This window comes from Populus nigra, chromosome 2 (genome assembly GCF_951802175.1).
Source record: "Populus nigra chromosome 2, ddPopNigr1.1, whole genome shotgun sequence".
NCBI lineage: Eukaryota > Viridiplantae > Streptophyta > Magnoliopsida > Malpighiales > Salicaceae > Populus > Populus nigra.
In genome coordinates, this window is record NC_084853.1 from 25,695,699 (window position 1) to 25,713,386 (window position 17,688).

A 17,688-nucleotide genomic window follows, 5' to 3' on the forward strand; every position below is an offset into this window, starting at 1 on the left:
CAAGCAATTCAGTACATGCATTAGGTTGATGTGCGTGACTGCCTCCTCTTGTTCACTGTCACCCACAAGAATTGCATTCAACCTTTCCTTCTTCGGGCATTCTCTTGCATAGTGTGGTCCACCGCAAATAAAACAAACTGAATTCGGCTTGTTGGAGTCTCTACTTTGTTGCACATCAGCCTGCTTTCCCTTTCACTTGTCAAACCCAGGCTTGTATCCTCCCCCACCGAACTTTGTTTTCTTCCTCTTCTCATCCCTCTTATCCCTAGTCTTGAATTTCGAGGGAACAACAACAGAACCATCTCTCGTCACCATCTTGAAGTTGACCAAACTATATGCGGCAGCAATGGCAAACGGTAAGTCTTTGACATTCTGCCTCTGCAACTCAGCTTGTGCCCAAGGTTGTAAACTCGACATGAAGTTGAACAATTTATCTTCCTCCGACATGTTCTCTATGTCGAGGATCAAAGAACTGAAATCTTTGATGTAATCCCTCACTGATTTGTCTTGCTTCAATTTCTTCAAATCTTCCCTCGCCAGCCAAGACGTGTTGTTCGGCAAGAATTGTTCTTTCAACTCTTGTTTCAAACGATCCCAAGTTTCAATCTTAGGACGCCCAACATTCAGATCATCCTTGATCCGAGTCCTCCACCACAGCTTTGCGTCACCGCTCAAATACATTGCTGTGATTTTTACCTGTTCGTCAGCCCCAATCCTGGCCACCCCGAAGTACCCCGACGCTGATGAGACGAGGGGCCGAGACGGGAGAGGAAGTTGTTCTTATCGGGCACGAGCGGCTCGAAATGGGTAGTCGCCAGAGTAGAGGCCCCCGCGCCGGCATCGTATTCTGCATCCGAAAGCACGAGCGATCGCGCGCGGGCCAGTTCGGCGGGAGTCCGCTCGACTGGAACACGGGCGCTGCTGCTAGGCTCGCCCCGCGCCCCCGGGTATAGCTTCACATTCGAATTCCACCGAAGTGGGTACGCATCACAGGAACCCCGCCTCGTCGCAAGGCACCCAGGGCCTTGGGCTGAGAGTGATGGGGGCAGCAGGCCGACAGTTCGGTGCACCAGCACGGAGCCTGCCGACACGGACAGCCCGATTACCGCTCATACGACTTTATGTACACGCGACAACAATCCCGACGAGCGAACCACGACCACGAGAGCAAGTGGAAACACCCGAGTGAGATCGTGCCCGCACTGCTGGACGCGAAGGATCTCGAAGGGACAAGCAAGAAACAAGCCGGACGTGAAGGATCTCGAAGGGAAAAGCAACAGGCCGCGGGGGGTGAGAAGTAAGAGAGAGAAGCTGTTGGTTGCAGGAAGTGGAACTCCCGCTACTGTTCACGTCCTCCATTTTCTTGTGCAACATTTTCTTCTCTTGCTTTTTGCAATCTCATAGGGTCTTCTTCTGGTCTCTTGGTTTCACTTTTTCATGGCTAAGTCAAAGAAAAAAACATCGACGCTGCGGTTTGCCCAACGAGATTATGAATTCTGCTCGTCACTCCCTTCTTCGTCAAACACTTTGACTATTACTGTCCAACTATTACCGTCTCATTTTTGAATTGTTATTCTCTGATCTCTCCTCAGATTTTTAAGTATATCTGGAGTTATAGGACTCCGATTTAAGTGAGACTTATCTTGTTGGAAAGCTAACATATGATGCTACAAGTTCTATGATTTGAGGAGAACCCGGTTCTGCCTCTAAGATAGTCAAAATTGCTTCTCAATAAACACTTCGACTGTTACTGTCCAACAGTTACTGTCTCGTTTTTGAACTGTTACTGTCTGACCTCTCCTCAGATTTTTAATTATATCTGGAGTTATAGAACTCTGATTCAAGCGAGATTAGTCTTGTTGGAAAGCTAACACATGAGACTACAAGTTCTATAATGTAAGGAGATCCCAGTTCTGCCTGAGACATAGTTAAAATTGCTCATCAACAAACACTTTGACTGTTACTGTCTCATTTTTTAATTGTTACTGTCTGACCTCTCCTCAGATTTTTAAGTATATCTGGAGTTATAGAACTCTGTTTCAAGTGAGATTTGTCTTTTTGGAAAGCTAACATATGATGCTACAAGTTCTATGATTTAAGAAGAACCCAATTCTGACTCTAAGATAGTCAAAATTGCTCCTCAACAAACACTTGAACTGTTACTGTCCAACTGTTACTGTCTCGTTTTGAACTGTTACTGTCTGACCTCTCCTCAGATTTTTAACTATATCTGTAGGTATTGAACTCCAATTCAAGCGAGATTAGTCTCGTTGGAAAGCAAACACATAAGGCTACAAGTTCTATGATTTAAGGAGAACCCAGTTCTGTCTCTAAGATAGTCAAAATTGCTCATGAACAAACACTTTGACTGTTACAATCCAACTGTTACTGTCTGACCTCTCCTTAGATTTTTAAATCTATTTAGAGTTTTAGAACTCCGATTCAAGCGAGATTAGTCTTGTTGGAAAGCTAACACATCAGGTTACAAGTTCTATGATTTAAGGAGAACCCAGTTCTGCCTCTAAGATAGTCAAAATTTCTCATCAACAAACAATTTGACTGTTACTCTCCAACTGTTACTGTCTCGTTTTTGATCTGTAACTGTCTGACCTCTTCTCATATTTTTAAATATATCTGGAGTTATAGATCTTCGATTAAAGCAAGATTAGTCTCATTGGAAAGCTAACACATGAGGCTACAAGTTCTATGTTTAAGGAGAACCCAGTTCTGCCTCTAAGATAGTCAAAATTGCTCATCAACAAACACTTGGACTGTTATTGTCCAACTATTACTATCTCGTTTTTTAACTGTAAGTGTCTGACCTCTCCTCAGATTTTTAACTATAGCTAGAGGTTTAAAACTATGATTCAAGCGAGATTAGTCTCGTTGGAAAGCTAACACATGAGGCTACAAGTTCTATGATTTAAGGAGAACCCAGTTGTGCCTGTAAGATAGTCAAAATTGTTCATCAACAACCATTTTGACTGTTACTATCCAACTGTTACTTTCTCGTTTTTGAACTGTTACTGTCTGACCTCTCCTTAAATTTTTAACTATATCTGGAGTTATAGAACTCCGATTCAAGCAAGATTAATCTCGTTGGAAAGCTAACACAAGAGGCTACAAAGTTCTATGATTTAAGGAGAACACAGTTTTGCCTGTAAGATAGTCAAAATTGTTCATGAACAAACACTTTGACTATTATTATCCAACTATTACTTTCTTGTTTTTGAATTGTTACTGTCTAACCTCTCCTTAGATTTTTAAATCTATCTGGAGTTGTAGAACTCCGATTCAAGCGAGATTAGTCTCGTTGGAAAGCTTACACATGAGGCTACAAGTTGTATGATTTAAGGAGAACCCAGTTCTGCCTCTAAGATAGTCAAAATGGATCATCAACAAACATTTGGACTGCTACTGTCTCGTTTTTGAACTGTTACTGTCTGACCTCTCCTCAGATTTTTAACTATATCTGGAGTTATGAAACTATGATTCAAGCGAGATCAGTCTCGTTGGAAAGCTAACACATGAGGCTACGAGTTCTATGATTTAAGGAGAACCCAGTTCTGCCTCTAAAATAGTCAAAATAGCTCATCAACAAACACTTGGACTATTACTGTTTAACTATTACTGTCTCGTTTTGAACTGTTATTGTCTGACCTCTCCTTAGATTTTTAACTATATATAGAGTTAAAAAAACTATGATTCAAGTGAGATTAGTCTCGTTAGAAAGCTAACATATAAGGCTACATGTTCTATGATTTAAGGAGAACCCAGTTCTGCCTCTAAGATAGTTAAAATTAATCATCAACAAACATTTTAACTGTTACTGTCTCGTTTTTGAACTGTTATTGTCTGATCTCTCCTCAGATTTTTAACTATATCTAGAGTTATATAACTCAAATCTATAATTTAACATCCAGGCATCAATTCATAATTGACTTTAAAACAACTCATAAGACCATGTTTAGAATATCTTACCCGATACGAATCAAGGTCTTGATTCCTCATTTTCTTTCTAATGACAGCCGACCCTCCCCTCTTCTCTTCTTGTTCAATTTTTCTTGTTAATCCCTTGCCCACCAGTGTTTAGTTTTACCTATAACCCTTAATCCTAGATGGCACTACAAGATTTCACAGTTTTACTGACGAAAATATTCCATCGGTGTGTGATTACCAGTCCGTCGGTGAATTATTTACCGGCGTCTTCACCGACAGAATATGTTCGTTGGCTTTCCTTTCGTCGGTAATTCCACATTCTGTCGCTATATTGATCGAAAACACAAAAAAACCATTTGCCGATGGTTTTACAGACGGAATTTGCGTGCCAAAAAAAAGTTTCCCACTTGAAATATACCGACGGATTTTATTCCATCAGTGATATCGTGATTTACCAACGGCCACGTACCATCGGTAAATATGTCGGTGAGTTTTTGAAATACCGACCGAATATATCCGTCTGTGAATTCGTCGGTATTTGTGGCAGCTACTATCAAATGCCGACGGATTCATTCCGTCGGTAAAGCTGTCGGTGAGTGTATGAAATACCAACCGAATATATCTGTCTGTAAATGTGTCAATGAATGTGGCAGCTACTGTCAAATGCCGACGGATTCATTCTGTCGGTAAAACCCTTTGTAATAATTTTTTCTAAATTTATTTTCAAAAAATTATTTAGAATACATAATATAAAATTATATAAATTAATGGTAATAAAAACCAATTATGCAAATAAAATTTATATTAAACATCAAAAACATAAAATCAAAGTTAAATAATATTCATTACAAACTGAATGTGTTTAAAAAAAATATTAAATGAAATTTTAAAGGTAAATAATGTTTATCACAAATTAATATAAAAGTGGAGCTGGAGGAGGCTGGTGGTTATACGGCCAAAAATGATTAGGCGCACATGTTCCACTCTGTGTTGCCATGTTCATGACCATTTCGCGAAGCTCTTCATAAGATGCGTTTTGTTGTTCAGACTCCACTCTTTTTCGTGCTTAAGACACTTTGAGTTGTGCGTACTCCATTGATAGGTGGTCGTATTTTTCGGTGAGCTGAGTCGCGTGTTGCTGCAAGGCCACGAACTCCTTAGATTGGGAACTCCTAACGGTTGAAACACTACGGGCCGACTGCAAGTTATCGGTCGTAGTATTGGAGAGCCCATAAACTTGATTTTTATCGGGTCCACCTGACGATCCAACCTCCATCCACAAATCCGGATCGAATTCCGGATGGGTCAAAGTATCGTCCCCGTATCTCTCCCTCAACCGATTATTATAGGTCTCCTGAAAATAAAAAAAGTAATCATCATAGTCAATTCAATAAACATAATAACTTACAAAATAAAATGGTTGAACAAACATACCACGAAATGTTGAGCACGATTGTCAACGAACTGTTGTGCCCCCTTTTAGCGGTCTTGACTCTGCACGTCCGTCTCCACAAACTCCATCGAGCTCGGCTCACGTCCAAGAGACGTAGCCTATAATGAAAAAAGATTTATTAACAACAACTTAATTTAACGATATATTTCATTTAAATTAATCTTACCATCTGTTTCGCATGTGCAGCAAACGAAACGGAGCCGTCAGTGTGCGTTGTCACCGAGCCATGAATTGGCCGATTCCGGTTGCCAGCACCGGACTGTGAGCGTCGTGTGAACCGCTCAAACATCACGTGCTCAAGATAGGACGGCCATATATCTTCTAGGATGTATATCGGTTTGAAATCCCTCCAAACCGCAACATTATTCCAACCTTGGAAACCCCTATCTCTCGCAGTTTTTTTTGCCCTTTTTTGTACTTCATACTAAAAATCACGCAACCAAAAATTACATTTCAAAACATAAATTTTTGTCTAAAGAAAATCTTGTATTATTTTCGATGTTACCTAGTTGCCGCGTGATTTTCCCACACCCTCCTCACAACAGTGTTATGCTCACTGTCCTAGTAGAATTTGTCCTGTGTATAAATAATTAATTTTAAATAAAAATAATAATTTATTTACAATTATATTAATTATTTTTTTAGAAATAAGTTGAAAATTATAAATTAACACCAACCTCAAATCTGTCAAACCATGCATTGATTTGAGGCATCCATTCAGGATGCTTGAATATCTGACTCCATTGAAACAATAGAATCTCCATCGACGATTTAAACGCCGATGATATTACTCGGGTGGCCTCAATGTTTGTGAACCTGAAAATAAATGAAATAAATTCAATAGTGATTACTTCATAAATTATGTTGTAATTATGCCTCGTACTTGTGGGTAAATTGATTCCACTTCAAAGGCACGCCGCCTCTGCGTTGTGAACTAGCGCTGGAAGAGGCAACATTGATTGATGGCGCAAGTAGTGTAGGTGCCTTTTCTTGAGAGGCACCTAAGGAAATATCATCATCGCTGCTAGACGAACTAGCTGCGACCATACGTGAGCGACCAGCTTTGGTTTTCATTCTACGCATCTACACAATTTTATACAAATAATTATATAATTAAATTCAAATGTAAAAAAAAAAATCGACAACACCTCCCCTATACTGGATACTACCCAAATCCACAAACCTGCACATATTAACAATAGTCACAACCACTTGACCCAATCTATACTAATTATTCCAACATATTCAATTACTAATCCTAAGGTAAATTCAACATTAAGAATTACAATTCAACAAATTATTCAATAATTATGCCAATACAACAATAAAATTTATTCAATAAATAAATAAAAACTCTAGACTAACAATTAAAATTAATGGAAAAAATTAAACATAAATCATGTAATAATAGAGTAAAATTAATAATTATTCCAAAATATTCAATTACTAATACTAAGGTAAATTCAACATTAACAATTACAATTCAAAAAAGTATTCAATAATTATGCCAATACAACAAAACAATAAATTCAAAAAAAACTCTAGACTAACAATCAAAATAAATGGAAAAAATTAAACACAAATCATGCAATAATAGAGTAAAATTAATAATTATTCCAAAATATTCAGTTACTAATACTAAGGTAAATTCAACATTAACAATTACAATTCAAAAAATTATTCAATAATTATGCCAATACAAAAAAACAATAAATTCAAAAAAAAACTTAGACTAACAATCAAAATAAATGGAAAAAATTAAACACAAATCATGCAATAATAGAGTAAAATTATTAATTATTCCAACATATTCAATTTACTAATTCTAAGGTAAATTCAACATTAATAATAAATATTCATCAAATTAACTAATAATAATTATGCCAATACAAAAATAAAAAAGTATTCAATAAATTCAAAAAAAACTATAGACTTTAGGAATGAAATATGCTTACTTTAATAATGTGTTGAATTCAAGACTTTATCTACATTACAAAAAGTACACTAAAACAAAAAACATAATAAAAATAAAAATAGCTAAAAAAACCCTTAAAGTAAAATGAAATAGAAGAAATGACACGACCAAAAGATTGATGTCTTTTCTCAAGTGCAGGAGTGTCGAAATAATAAATAACCCGGCAAGACCGAGGTCGAACCACAGGGAGGTTACTTGTATAAATTATAAGCAACAATAATACTACAATAATAGTAACAATAATAATAATAATAATAATAATAATAATAATAGTGATAATAATAATAGTGAAGAAGAAGAGGAAGAAGTTGATGAGAACTTTAAGATGAAAGATTAACGTAAGGATTAAACAATGATAACAACAAATGTCAAGGTTAGAGGATCCACTAATGATATTTCAAACAAGTATAGTATAAACCCTTATTATTCAATTGAAAACCACACACAAGGAGGTTCCAATCAGATTATAAATTGTTAACATGATTACATTAGCTATCTTATTCGAATAATGCTAATACTTGTAAATGTTTTCAGGCATTCATGATTATAACTTATGTTAACAACAAATCAAGTTCCTTTCATAGCTCAGGTGTCGGTTATACCATACAGTATGGGCTATGAAAGTGTCAAGTATTCGTTGTACTAAGTGTTATACAACATAAATCTAGATTAACCATTTAACAAGCAAAGTATTAAAAGTGAACAAGATAACAAATATAAAGCATGTTAGTATCCAACATTAAGGTCCATGTTAAGTTTATGTTATACTTATTCTTACACCATTAGTGTACCCTTTTCACCTTGACATAATTAATTTAGCTAGACATAATGAAAGAAAGAAACATAAATAAACAAGGAAAGGAAATGAAAAGCATAAGCAAGAGATTAATATAAGCAAAACTTAAGCATTACAAAATATAAAGAGAGAGCAAGAGCATGATCTTGATCTGAGAACCAAGATGCCTAAATACATGGCAAATGCTTCCTTTTATAGGCCAATATTCGGAACTATTGATTTGTTGACTAATTGATGAGTGAGTGGCCACATCTTGACTTGGTGACAATTCTTATCTTCTTGTCTGCCAAAAACATCATTGATGACGTCATAATTTGAACAAACTTAAATCATGAAAGTTCTATAAAATTATCTCATCTTTCCAGGGTAAAAATTTGAGATCATTTGGACTTCTAAAACTTGAGATATGGGCTGAACACTGAACAGTGTCTAGGCTGCAGGACAGATTCAGACTTCTTCTTTGTTGCTACAATTTGGACTTGAAAACAGCCTTATTAAATCTTGGGCTCCGCATGAAAGTTGTAGGCCTATGTCTTATCTTTCCATCCATATAAAATAGACCTAAATCCAAGATCTACAACTCCAGATATGACCCAATTACCGAACAGTATTCCAGTTTAGACTCCACCAGCATCTCTTTTCTAAGTTTGGCCATCTCTTTGTCCTTTCAATTTCAGTACTTCAACTCATCAATCAATTCTTTCATTTATGTGATAGGCCTGCATTTAAGATGAACATTTATCATAAATTAAAGGTATCTTATATAATTAGATATGTTATTATAAAACATGCTTTAGTTAAGGAGTTATTGATACTTTAAGTGCAAAATGATGATATAAAACCTTGATAAAAATGCAGTTTTAAGTACTAATCAAGAAACACATACCTTTTAAACTGATGAAGATTCACAAGAAAACTTGCTAGAGATTGTATGTGAAAGCTTTGAAGAATTGAGAGGAAAAAAATCAAAATTTAAGGTGAAAAACGGAGGAGAAGAAAAAATAAACTAAAGGAGCGGTCGCTGGAACTTATAAGGCAGTTTTACCGATGGATTCACTGACAGCAATAAAATTAATTATTATTTTAATTTATTCCGTCGATAAAGTGTTGAAAATCCGTCGGTAATTTTTGAATTTCGCACCAAAATTTTTTAATGACACTCCATATTTTTCGTGGTCCGTCTGTAATTCCGTTGGCAAGCTGACGCGGTCAGAGATGCATTTAATGCACCACCCTTTGAAATTCGCATAGTCCGTCGGTAATTTTGTCGGTAATACTGACCCGCCGACAACTTACCGACGGACGTAAATCCGTCGGTATTGACGTCGATGATGGTGGCATTTCAAGTAATTATTTTCAAACTCTCTGTGAAATGTCAACGGACTTATTCTTTCGGTATTGATGTTGGTGATGGTGGCATTTCAAGTAATTATTTTTGAACTCTCTGTGAAATGCTGATGGACCATATTCCGTCGGTATGGATGTCGGTGATTGTGGCATTGTACAAGAAAGGTTGTATTTGTATTGTCTATTTACCTTCTTGCAAAAACTTAAATGATAAATTGTCCATCACACAAAACAATAACAACAGTGCTTAAACAATAAATATTTTGTGTTACAAAATATATCATCCATAATCTAAATTACATGAAAAAAATGGTTTTACGCAGAGCTTCATTTTGATAGATAGTTAGTCATAATTTTCTTCTTCTTCGTCATCAATTGAATAGTCATCACCTTCATCGCAATCTGCAATATGGATATCTTCTTCATCAACATTTGCTTGTCCACTAGAGCTCAAAACAACATTCAACTCCTCTGCGTCAACATCAACAAGACTATCATCGAAAACACAAAAATTTGAATTTTCTTCCAATTCAATCGAAGGAGCAACTCGATATGGTTCAACCAACTCACTAACTTGAAAGACTTCATCTCGCATACTTGTTTCTTCGTTCTCATCTTGAACAACCTCGACACACCCCGAGGTTTCGTTTTTAAAACGGACAATCAACCCATTCTTGATCGATCCATTCTAAATGAAGGGGTGTATGTGTAATAAACTTGTTGACATTGCTTTGCGAAAACAAAGACATCGTTTATGTTGCGGAGTCTAACTTTTGAGTTGATTTCGACCAGACCAAAGTGCGGATCAATTCTGATTCCTCTGTCAGTCGTGTCATACCAATAACATTTGAATAAAAACACTCTATTCTGCTCGCTGTTGTATGTCTTTCTTCCTTGCCCATATTCTTTAGTATGGAAAACATATCCATTGACAAAATACCCGTTGTAGCACTAAAATTTTCTTTTAGGCCCCAGGCTTAGTGAAGACAATGACTTAGGTGCACTCTTTCCCATTTGATAAACCTTGTATGTAATGTACATAAATAAAAAGTAAATGAACGAGAATCTCGCAATGACATGCATACGTACAATAATTTTGCAAGTTAGAATGAGTTTGTGATAGTGCTTACATGTGTTCTGAACCACGTGACAAATTGTTCATCTTGTAATTGAAAGATCTGGGTTCGGTCAGTTGTGAGTTATTAGAGAGCAAATATTGTCGATGTTGCCTGCAAGTGATAATGAGTGTATGATATTATAATATATAATTAACAGTATATTACTAACAAAGTTTAATTAGTATTACACATATATAAACTTACTAAATAAAAGATCTCAGCTCATCACAGTTAAATAGAACATAGTTGTGTGCTTGTTTGAACTCTATTTCCGACAAATATCTTCCTCTTACGATATTTTTAGGTGTGGGTCATCCAGTATTGGAGAATATTGACAAGTTCCCACTGGAAGGCACTTCACCGCCATCATCGTGCCGTGGAACACGATTGATTCTCGTTCTCAAATGAGGTTCGAAATAGTACGAGATAAATGTTGAGATCTCCTCAACAATATAGGCCTCACATATCGAAGCCTCAACATGCGCCTTGTTCTTAACCTTTTTCTTGAGATTAAACAAGTACCTGTATTGAATTAATTAAGTATTTTCAATTAAGAAAAACATAGAAAATACTTTTATATATGAATTACATTGCAACTGTAATATATAACCATTCGAATGGGTACATCCATCTATATTGGACTGGTCCTCCAGCTTTTGCCTCGAACCGTAGATGTATAGGGAGATACTCCATTGAGTCAAAAAATAATGGAGGGAATATCATCTCAAGTTTGCATAGTGTCTCGACGATATTCGTTTGAAGCCTCTCAATATGCTCAACATTCAACTTGCCGGAGCATATATCTCTGAAGAAATGACTGATCTCCGTGAGTGCATCTCATATTCCCTTTGGCTATAAATCACGAAAAGCTAATGGGATGAGTGTTTGTATAAACACTTGGCAGTCACGACTCTTCATTCCATACAATCTGCAGTCCTCTATATTAACCAGCCTTAAGATGTTCGATGCATGTCCATCCGAAAAACACAGACTCTTAAGCCATTTGTAGACTAGCAGTTGTGCGTTTTTCTCTAACACGAACCTTGCTCTTGGTTTTGCAACCCGTGACTCATCATAAACCAACTCCATATTTTTACGGTTATAGTATAAAGCTATATCCTGTAAACACCCAAGAGAAAATATAGGTATATATATAAATTGATGATGCAGTTTTCGCTGCCGATTTCAGTTTTCGCTGCCGATTTCATGATCAGCAGTATAAAGCTATATCCAATCTAGCCTTGATGTTGTCCTTTGTCTTCCCCTTCACATCCATGATGGTGTTGAAAATGTTCTCAAACACGTTCTTTTCGATGTGCATGACGTCAAGGTTATGGCGGAGCAGATTGGTCTTCCAATAAGGAAGCTCCTAAAAGATACTTCGCTTTACCCAATTATGGGTCAAACCAAAACCAGGAAACTTTTGCTTACCTGATTGAAGGCCAAACATAATGTCACCGTACTCTGATACAACATCATGCAATTCTTCACCGGAAAGACGCGGGGATGCAACATCTTTTTCAACTCTGCCAACAAAGAAATCTTTTATGTTCTTTCTGTACCTGTGATTAAGTGGCAAGAAGCGACGGTGACAATAAAAAAAAGAAGCTTTACCTCCGTTTGCTAGCATGAATGCCTTGTTGTTTTCCATGCAGTATGGACATGCGAGTTTCCCATGCGTGCTCCAACCAGAAAGCATTCCATAAGCTGGAAAATCGTTGATAGTCCACATCAAAGCCACCCTCATAAGGAAATTTTATTTCCTCGATATATCATAAGTCAGAGCTCCGGAGGACCACAACTACGCCAACTCATCAATCAACAGTCGAAGACAAACATCTATATTCCGCCCCGGGCTGCTTGGACCGGGTATGACAGTAGATAAACACATGAACTCCGGCCTCATACACATTCCTGGTGGCAAGTTATAAATTGTGAGTATGACCAGCCAACAAGAATAAGGAGCAGCAAATGACCCAAATGGGTTGAATCCGTCTGTACACAACCCAAGACGCACATTCCTTGATTCAGCTAAAAAGCGAGGATGAAAACTGTTAAAGCATTTCCACGCTTCGCTCATCAGAAGGATGCACTATCACTCCATCAAATCGCATCATGTGCTTGGTGTCATGTCATATGCTCAGCAATCCTTGGTGACATTAATAACCTCTACAGTTTAGGTGTGATCGGGAAATATCTAAGTTTTTTATATGCCACTAGAGTCTTTCCCCTGTCAGTTCTAGGTTTGTAACGGGAATGCCCGCATGTCATGCACTCGGTCATCTCAGCATTTTCAAGGTAGTATAATATGCAGAAGTTAGGGCACATGTCAATTTTCTGGTATCCTAAACCGAGGGGTTTCATCATGGACTTCACAGCATAGAAGTTCTCTTTCAGCCTGTTCCCTTCAGGTAAAATGCTTCTCACCCATTCAATAATGTTGTCATACCCGACCTCACTCAACCCGTGATCTGACTTGATGGTGAACACCTGTGCTACGGCTGATAATTTACTGTGGTTTGTGCAACCATCCCATAATGGTTCGTTATAATCTTTCAACAAATCAAAAAACCTAGCTGCATCTGTATTAGGTTCTTCTTCTACGATTGGACATTGACTAACATTACCTTGATTCATTCTCATTGCATCCATAACCATATTTATGTAAGGATTAGTGTTGTCATTTGTCGTTTCATACATGTTGCTAGCACTAGAAGTTGACCCAACCACCGTTTCTCCCATTCTCCTCTTACTAACAAATACTTCTTCATGTGCATACCAACACTGGTAATTCTCCATAAACCCTTTGTGTAGAAGATGCATCATTACAACATCTAGATGCAGATATTTTTTATTTTGACACTTCCTGCATGGACAACTAATACCGCCTCCAGTAAAATTTCTCGAAATAGATGTTGTGAAATTAATAAAACCCTGAACCCCGTTACAATAATCAATCATCTGCAATCCTTGGGGTGAATCTCGATACATCCATGAACGATCATCCATGACTTATATCGAACCTCTATAAAATTATGATGACATCATGTATTAATTAACTAAGTTAGGTAAATAAATTTGCAAAAATATTACTTTACCTTGAGATTATCCAACAAACCAATCACAACTTCTCATAAATATTAAATATTCATTATCATTTATCAACGTCAATACAAATTAATATATATAAATTTACAGAAATTACCACCCCGCAATACCATTGATAAAACTTTAAACGGACCCATTAAGCAAGCTATTAATTATTTCAAAACAGCACATGTAATTCGGTAATTCCATAAAGTTTTAACAATTTACAAACAAATACAATCTTACAAAATCTAAAACAAACCATAACAGGTATAAAATTATACATTCATATACTACAAGTTTGTTTGAGAAATAACAATAAAACATGTACATCTACTAACAAAATACATATACTAAAAAAACAATAAAATTGACATTTAAATGTTAAAATTTAAAAATATAGAATTACTTACAAAAATTGATAAAATCCATCGGTAAATCAGAACACGGATGCTTGACCACAAAACTTCAAGAAATATAATTTGTTGTGCTGAGATGAGGAAGATTTTTGTTTGGGAGGGGGGGCTGGTTGTTTGCAGATGGGGAGAGTTGGGATTAGGAAGAAGAAGGGGAAATAGGGGAGGAGAGGGTCAACAGAGAGGGCATATATCAACTTTTTCAGACGGTTTCATCGACGGATTTTCCGTCTATGAGTCCGTCGGCTATTCTAACAGAAAAATCGACACGTCATCGTACGGATCTGCCATTTCAAATCCCTTGGTGATTCCGTCAGCATTTCTAGCGGTGAATCGGTCACGTCACCGTACGGATCTGTCATTTCAAATCCGTCGGTGATTCCATCGGTAAAAATAACCCTGCCAAAACCTCCACATCAGCGACCCGCCTTTTTTTTAATTCTGAACATTTCATTCGTAATTCAGTTGGTAACTACTGATGGACACTTTCCGTCGATAGTTACCGACTGAATTCCGGACAGAAAAAGTTTCGTCGGTAATGTCAACCTCAAATTACCGACATAAATAGTATGTCGGTAAATTCGTTGCTATTAAGCGAATTTCTAGTAGTGTGGGTTCTTGAAATTTGATGTTTCTCTCTTGATCTGTAAAAATAGATACCAAAACTCTCTCTCTTCTTTCTCACGATAGTTGCATATTTGTTTTTGGTAAGAAGAGTAATATTTATGCTCTATAATTATTCTTATTTGCATTTAGGCCCTATTTTCTTTAAGTGTATTCGTTTTGCCCCCACTTCTTTTTATTTTAGTTTATTTTTTTTAATTTAATTCAGCCTTGATTATCTCAGGATTTACACAGCGAGGAGAGGAACGTTTCTTGCCATAATGTCTGAGTAGGTCCTAAACAAGATTGATGTTATTACTCATAAATCATCCACCCAATAAGGCATTTTGCAAACGGCTGATAATATCTGTAAGTGCATGAGCTAGTCGACCAACCAGAATCTTTACAATGACCTTATAAATTACATTGCAACAGGAAATGGGCCTGAAATCAGATGGAGATGTAACATTAGCTGATTTAGGGACCAAAGAAATGATGGAGTGATTAACCTGCCGAAAGAGCTAACTAGTAAGGAAGAAATCTTGAAAAACAGCACAAAAATCTTCCCCAACTATGTGCCAGGCACGCTTGAAAAAAAATGAAGAATAGCCATCCAGCCCGGGTGCTATATCATCCCCTATGCTAAAAACTACCTTTCGAATATCATCATAAGTGGCCGGAGAGAGCAAAAGAGCATGAGAACTAGAGAAACATGGCCCTCTATGGATCACCGTACTATCAAGAGGGATAGTGGGGTTGGACATGCCAAGTTGCTACTGGAAGTAATTGACAAAGACGCCTCCAACTTCCTCCAAAGAGGAGCTTTGACGACCATGGCCGGTCATAATTGCTGGAATAAAGTTCCTTCTGTGATTATGATTCATCAGTGCATGGAAGAACTTGGTGCCTCTATCACTTTCTTTAAGAAAATTGCATTTGATCTTTTGGCTGAAAAATTGTTTATCTACAAACTTCAATTGTGAAAGCTTTGATCTAAGAAGCTTTTCCTGGTCCAATAAATGGTGATTGTCTCTGTCATGATGCAGGGATAATTGATGAGCTATCAATTCAGTTTGAAGGTGAGAAACACATTCTGAGATGTGGCTGAAATGTAGCCGATTGAGCTCCTTAAAAGGCCTCTTTAAAATCTTTAACCTGCGACACAAAAGATACATAGGAGTGCCATATAGATCAGAGGGCTAATGAGTAGAGACCACGTCAAGGAATTGATCATGGGAAGCCCACATGTTGAAGAATTTGAAGTTCCTCCTGCCGTGAACAGGATGATCCAAACTAACTTTGGCAGGAGAGTGGTCTATAAAAGCTCCAGGAGGATCAAAGTGAATGTGAGCCAAGTGCTAAAGGGAAGACCAATATGGATTTGTCAGAACCCTATCAAGTTTGCACCATACAGTACCATTGGTCGAACTGTAGTGACAGCCAGTATAGTTCACATCCTGGAGGCCAAGGTCTAAGCAACACTGATGAAAATCAGAAGTTTCATAGGAAGAAACAGGCTCACCATTATGCTTGTCTGCAGAAGAAAGAACAGAGTTGAAATCACCAAGAAGCATCCAGGGACATGAGGAGGTCCAGCATCTCAAATCCGCCCATAAAGACTTTCTAACAGAAAAGGAGTTGAATACATACACAAAGGTAACCTGAAAGTTGTATTGAGATATAAGAATATGAACAGAAAGATGCAGGGCTTGAGAAGTGGAAAAAATTAGATCAACAGAAACTGTGGAAGGATTCCAAAAAACCACAATATGAGCAATAGATGCTGCATCCGCATTAGAGATATATTTCCAATCCCGAAGTCGCAACCTGTGCAGGTTGACTACCCTAGAGAGAGTCAATTTAGTTTCAAGCAATCCACAAATATCCATACGGAATTTCTTCATGAGGCCAGCCACCTCATGTTGCTTCAGGGGATTATTGAGACCCCTGACATTCCAGCTATATATAATCATGGAGATGCAGGAGAAGGGATGGCCCTTCTACTACTAGTATTGGTTCTCATGCTATTATGCTTCACATTGGTCCTGACTGAATTCCCCAACAAAGGAACTTCTAAAGGCCGAGAGGCCAGAATACCTTCTCCCGGATTGGGAGGCCTCAAGCTAGAAGAAGCAACTGTCAAAACAACATCAACACATTCAAGAATAACAACATATGTACATGCAGTAGTAACAGTATCTGCACATTCAAGAGTAACAACATCTGCACTTGCAGTAGTAGCAGTATCCGCACATTCAGGAGTAACAACAATTCTTGTACTAGGCAGATGGACAATAGCATCTGCACATGCAGGAATAGTAAAAGTATGGCAGAGAGTTTTACCAGACACATTTTCAATAGCATTCACTGTCTTCCCTTTGGAGGGGCTTTTAACATGGTTATTGGACTTTCGCCTAGACTCTACCGTGATCCAGCCTTCATCAGGAGTAACACTGGGACCAACAGGCTGAGGAGCCACAACAGGAGAGGTTGATGTAGCTATAGGAGGAACCTGAACTGTTAATGGTTGACTCTGTTCTTGCGAATCCTTGATTGGGACCTGCATATGTTGCTGTATGTGGGGACCCAGTCTACTAAAGACTCCCTCTTTGCTTGCATGGTTAACCTGAGCACAACCCCCATCTTTGATATTGGATGCAGCTTTGGAACAGAGAAGCCGGGTATGGCCAATGGCAATGCAAAAATTGCAAAATTTTGGTAGAGATTCATAGACTACCTTTTATTGAAGCACTGGACCAGATGGCAGAGACACCACTATAGATTGTTGAGTGTCTTCACAAAGGTCAAGTTCAATAAGAACTCTTGCATAAGACAGACGAGAGAGAGTAGAGGTCATATGGTCACACTGGATGGGCTTGCCTAGAACACTGGCAATTTTGGACAGACACACAGGTGACCAATAGCAAAGGGAGAGGCTTAGAAATCTTACCCAG

General features: G+C 37.6%; 1 long non-coding RNA gene and 1 pseudogene across 1 annotated transcript; both read right to left on the reverse strand.

Annotated features, from left to right (window-relative positions):
• Nucleotides 1-4,723: 4,723 nt before the first annotated feature.
• Nucleotides 4,724-7,028, reverse strand: LOC133681462 (uncharacterized). Its single transcript, XR_009836521.1, has 5 exons — nucleotides 6,070-7,028; nucleotides 5,898-5,968; nucleotides 5,559-5,816; nucleotides 5,374-5,490; nucleotides 4,724-5,293 (listed from the first exon to the last, which is right to left on the reverse strand). It is a non-coding gene; the product is annotated as an uncharacterized LOC133681462 (long non-coding RNA).
• Nucleotides 7,029-8,256: 1,228 nt separating this feature from the next.
• LOC133682739 (N-(5'-phosphoribosyl)anthranilate isomerase 1, chloroplastic-like) overlaps nucleotides 8,257-17,688 on the reverse strand; it is a 36,383-nt pseudogene continuing 26,951 nt past the window's right edge.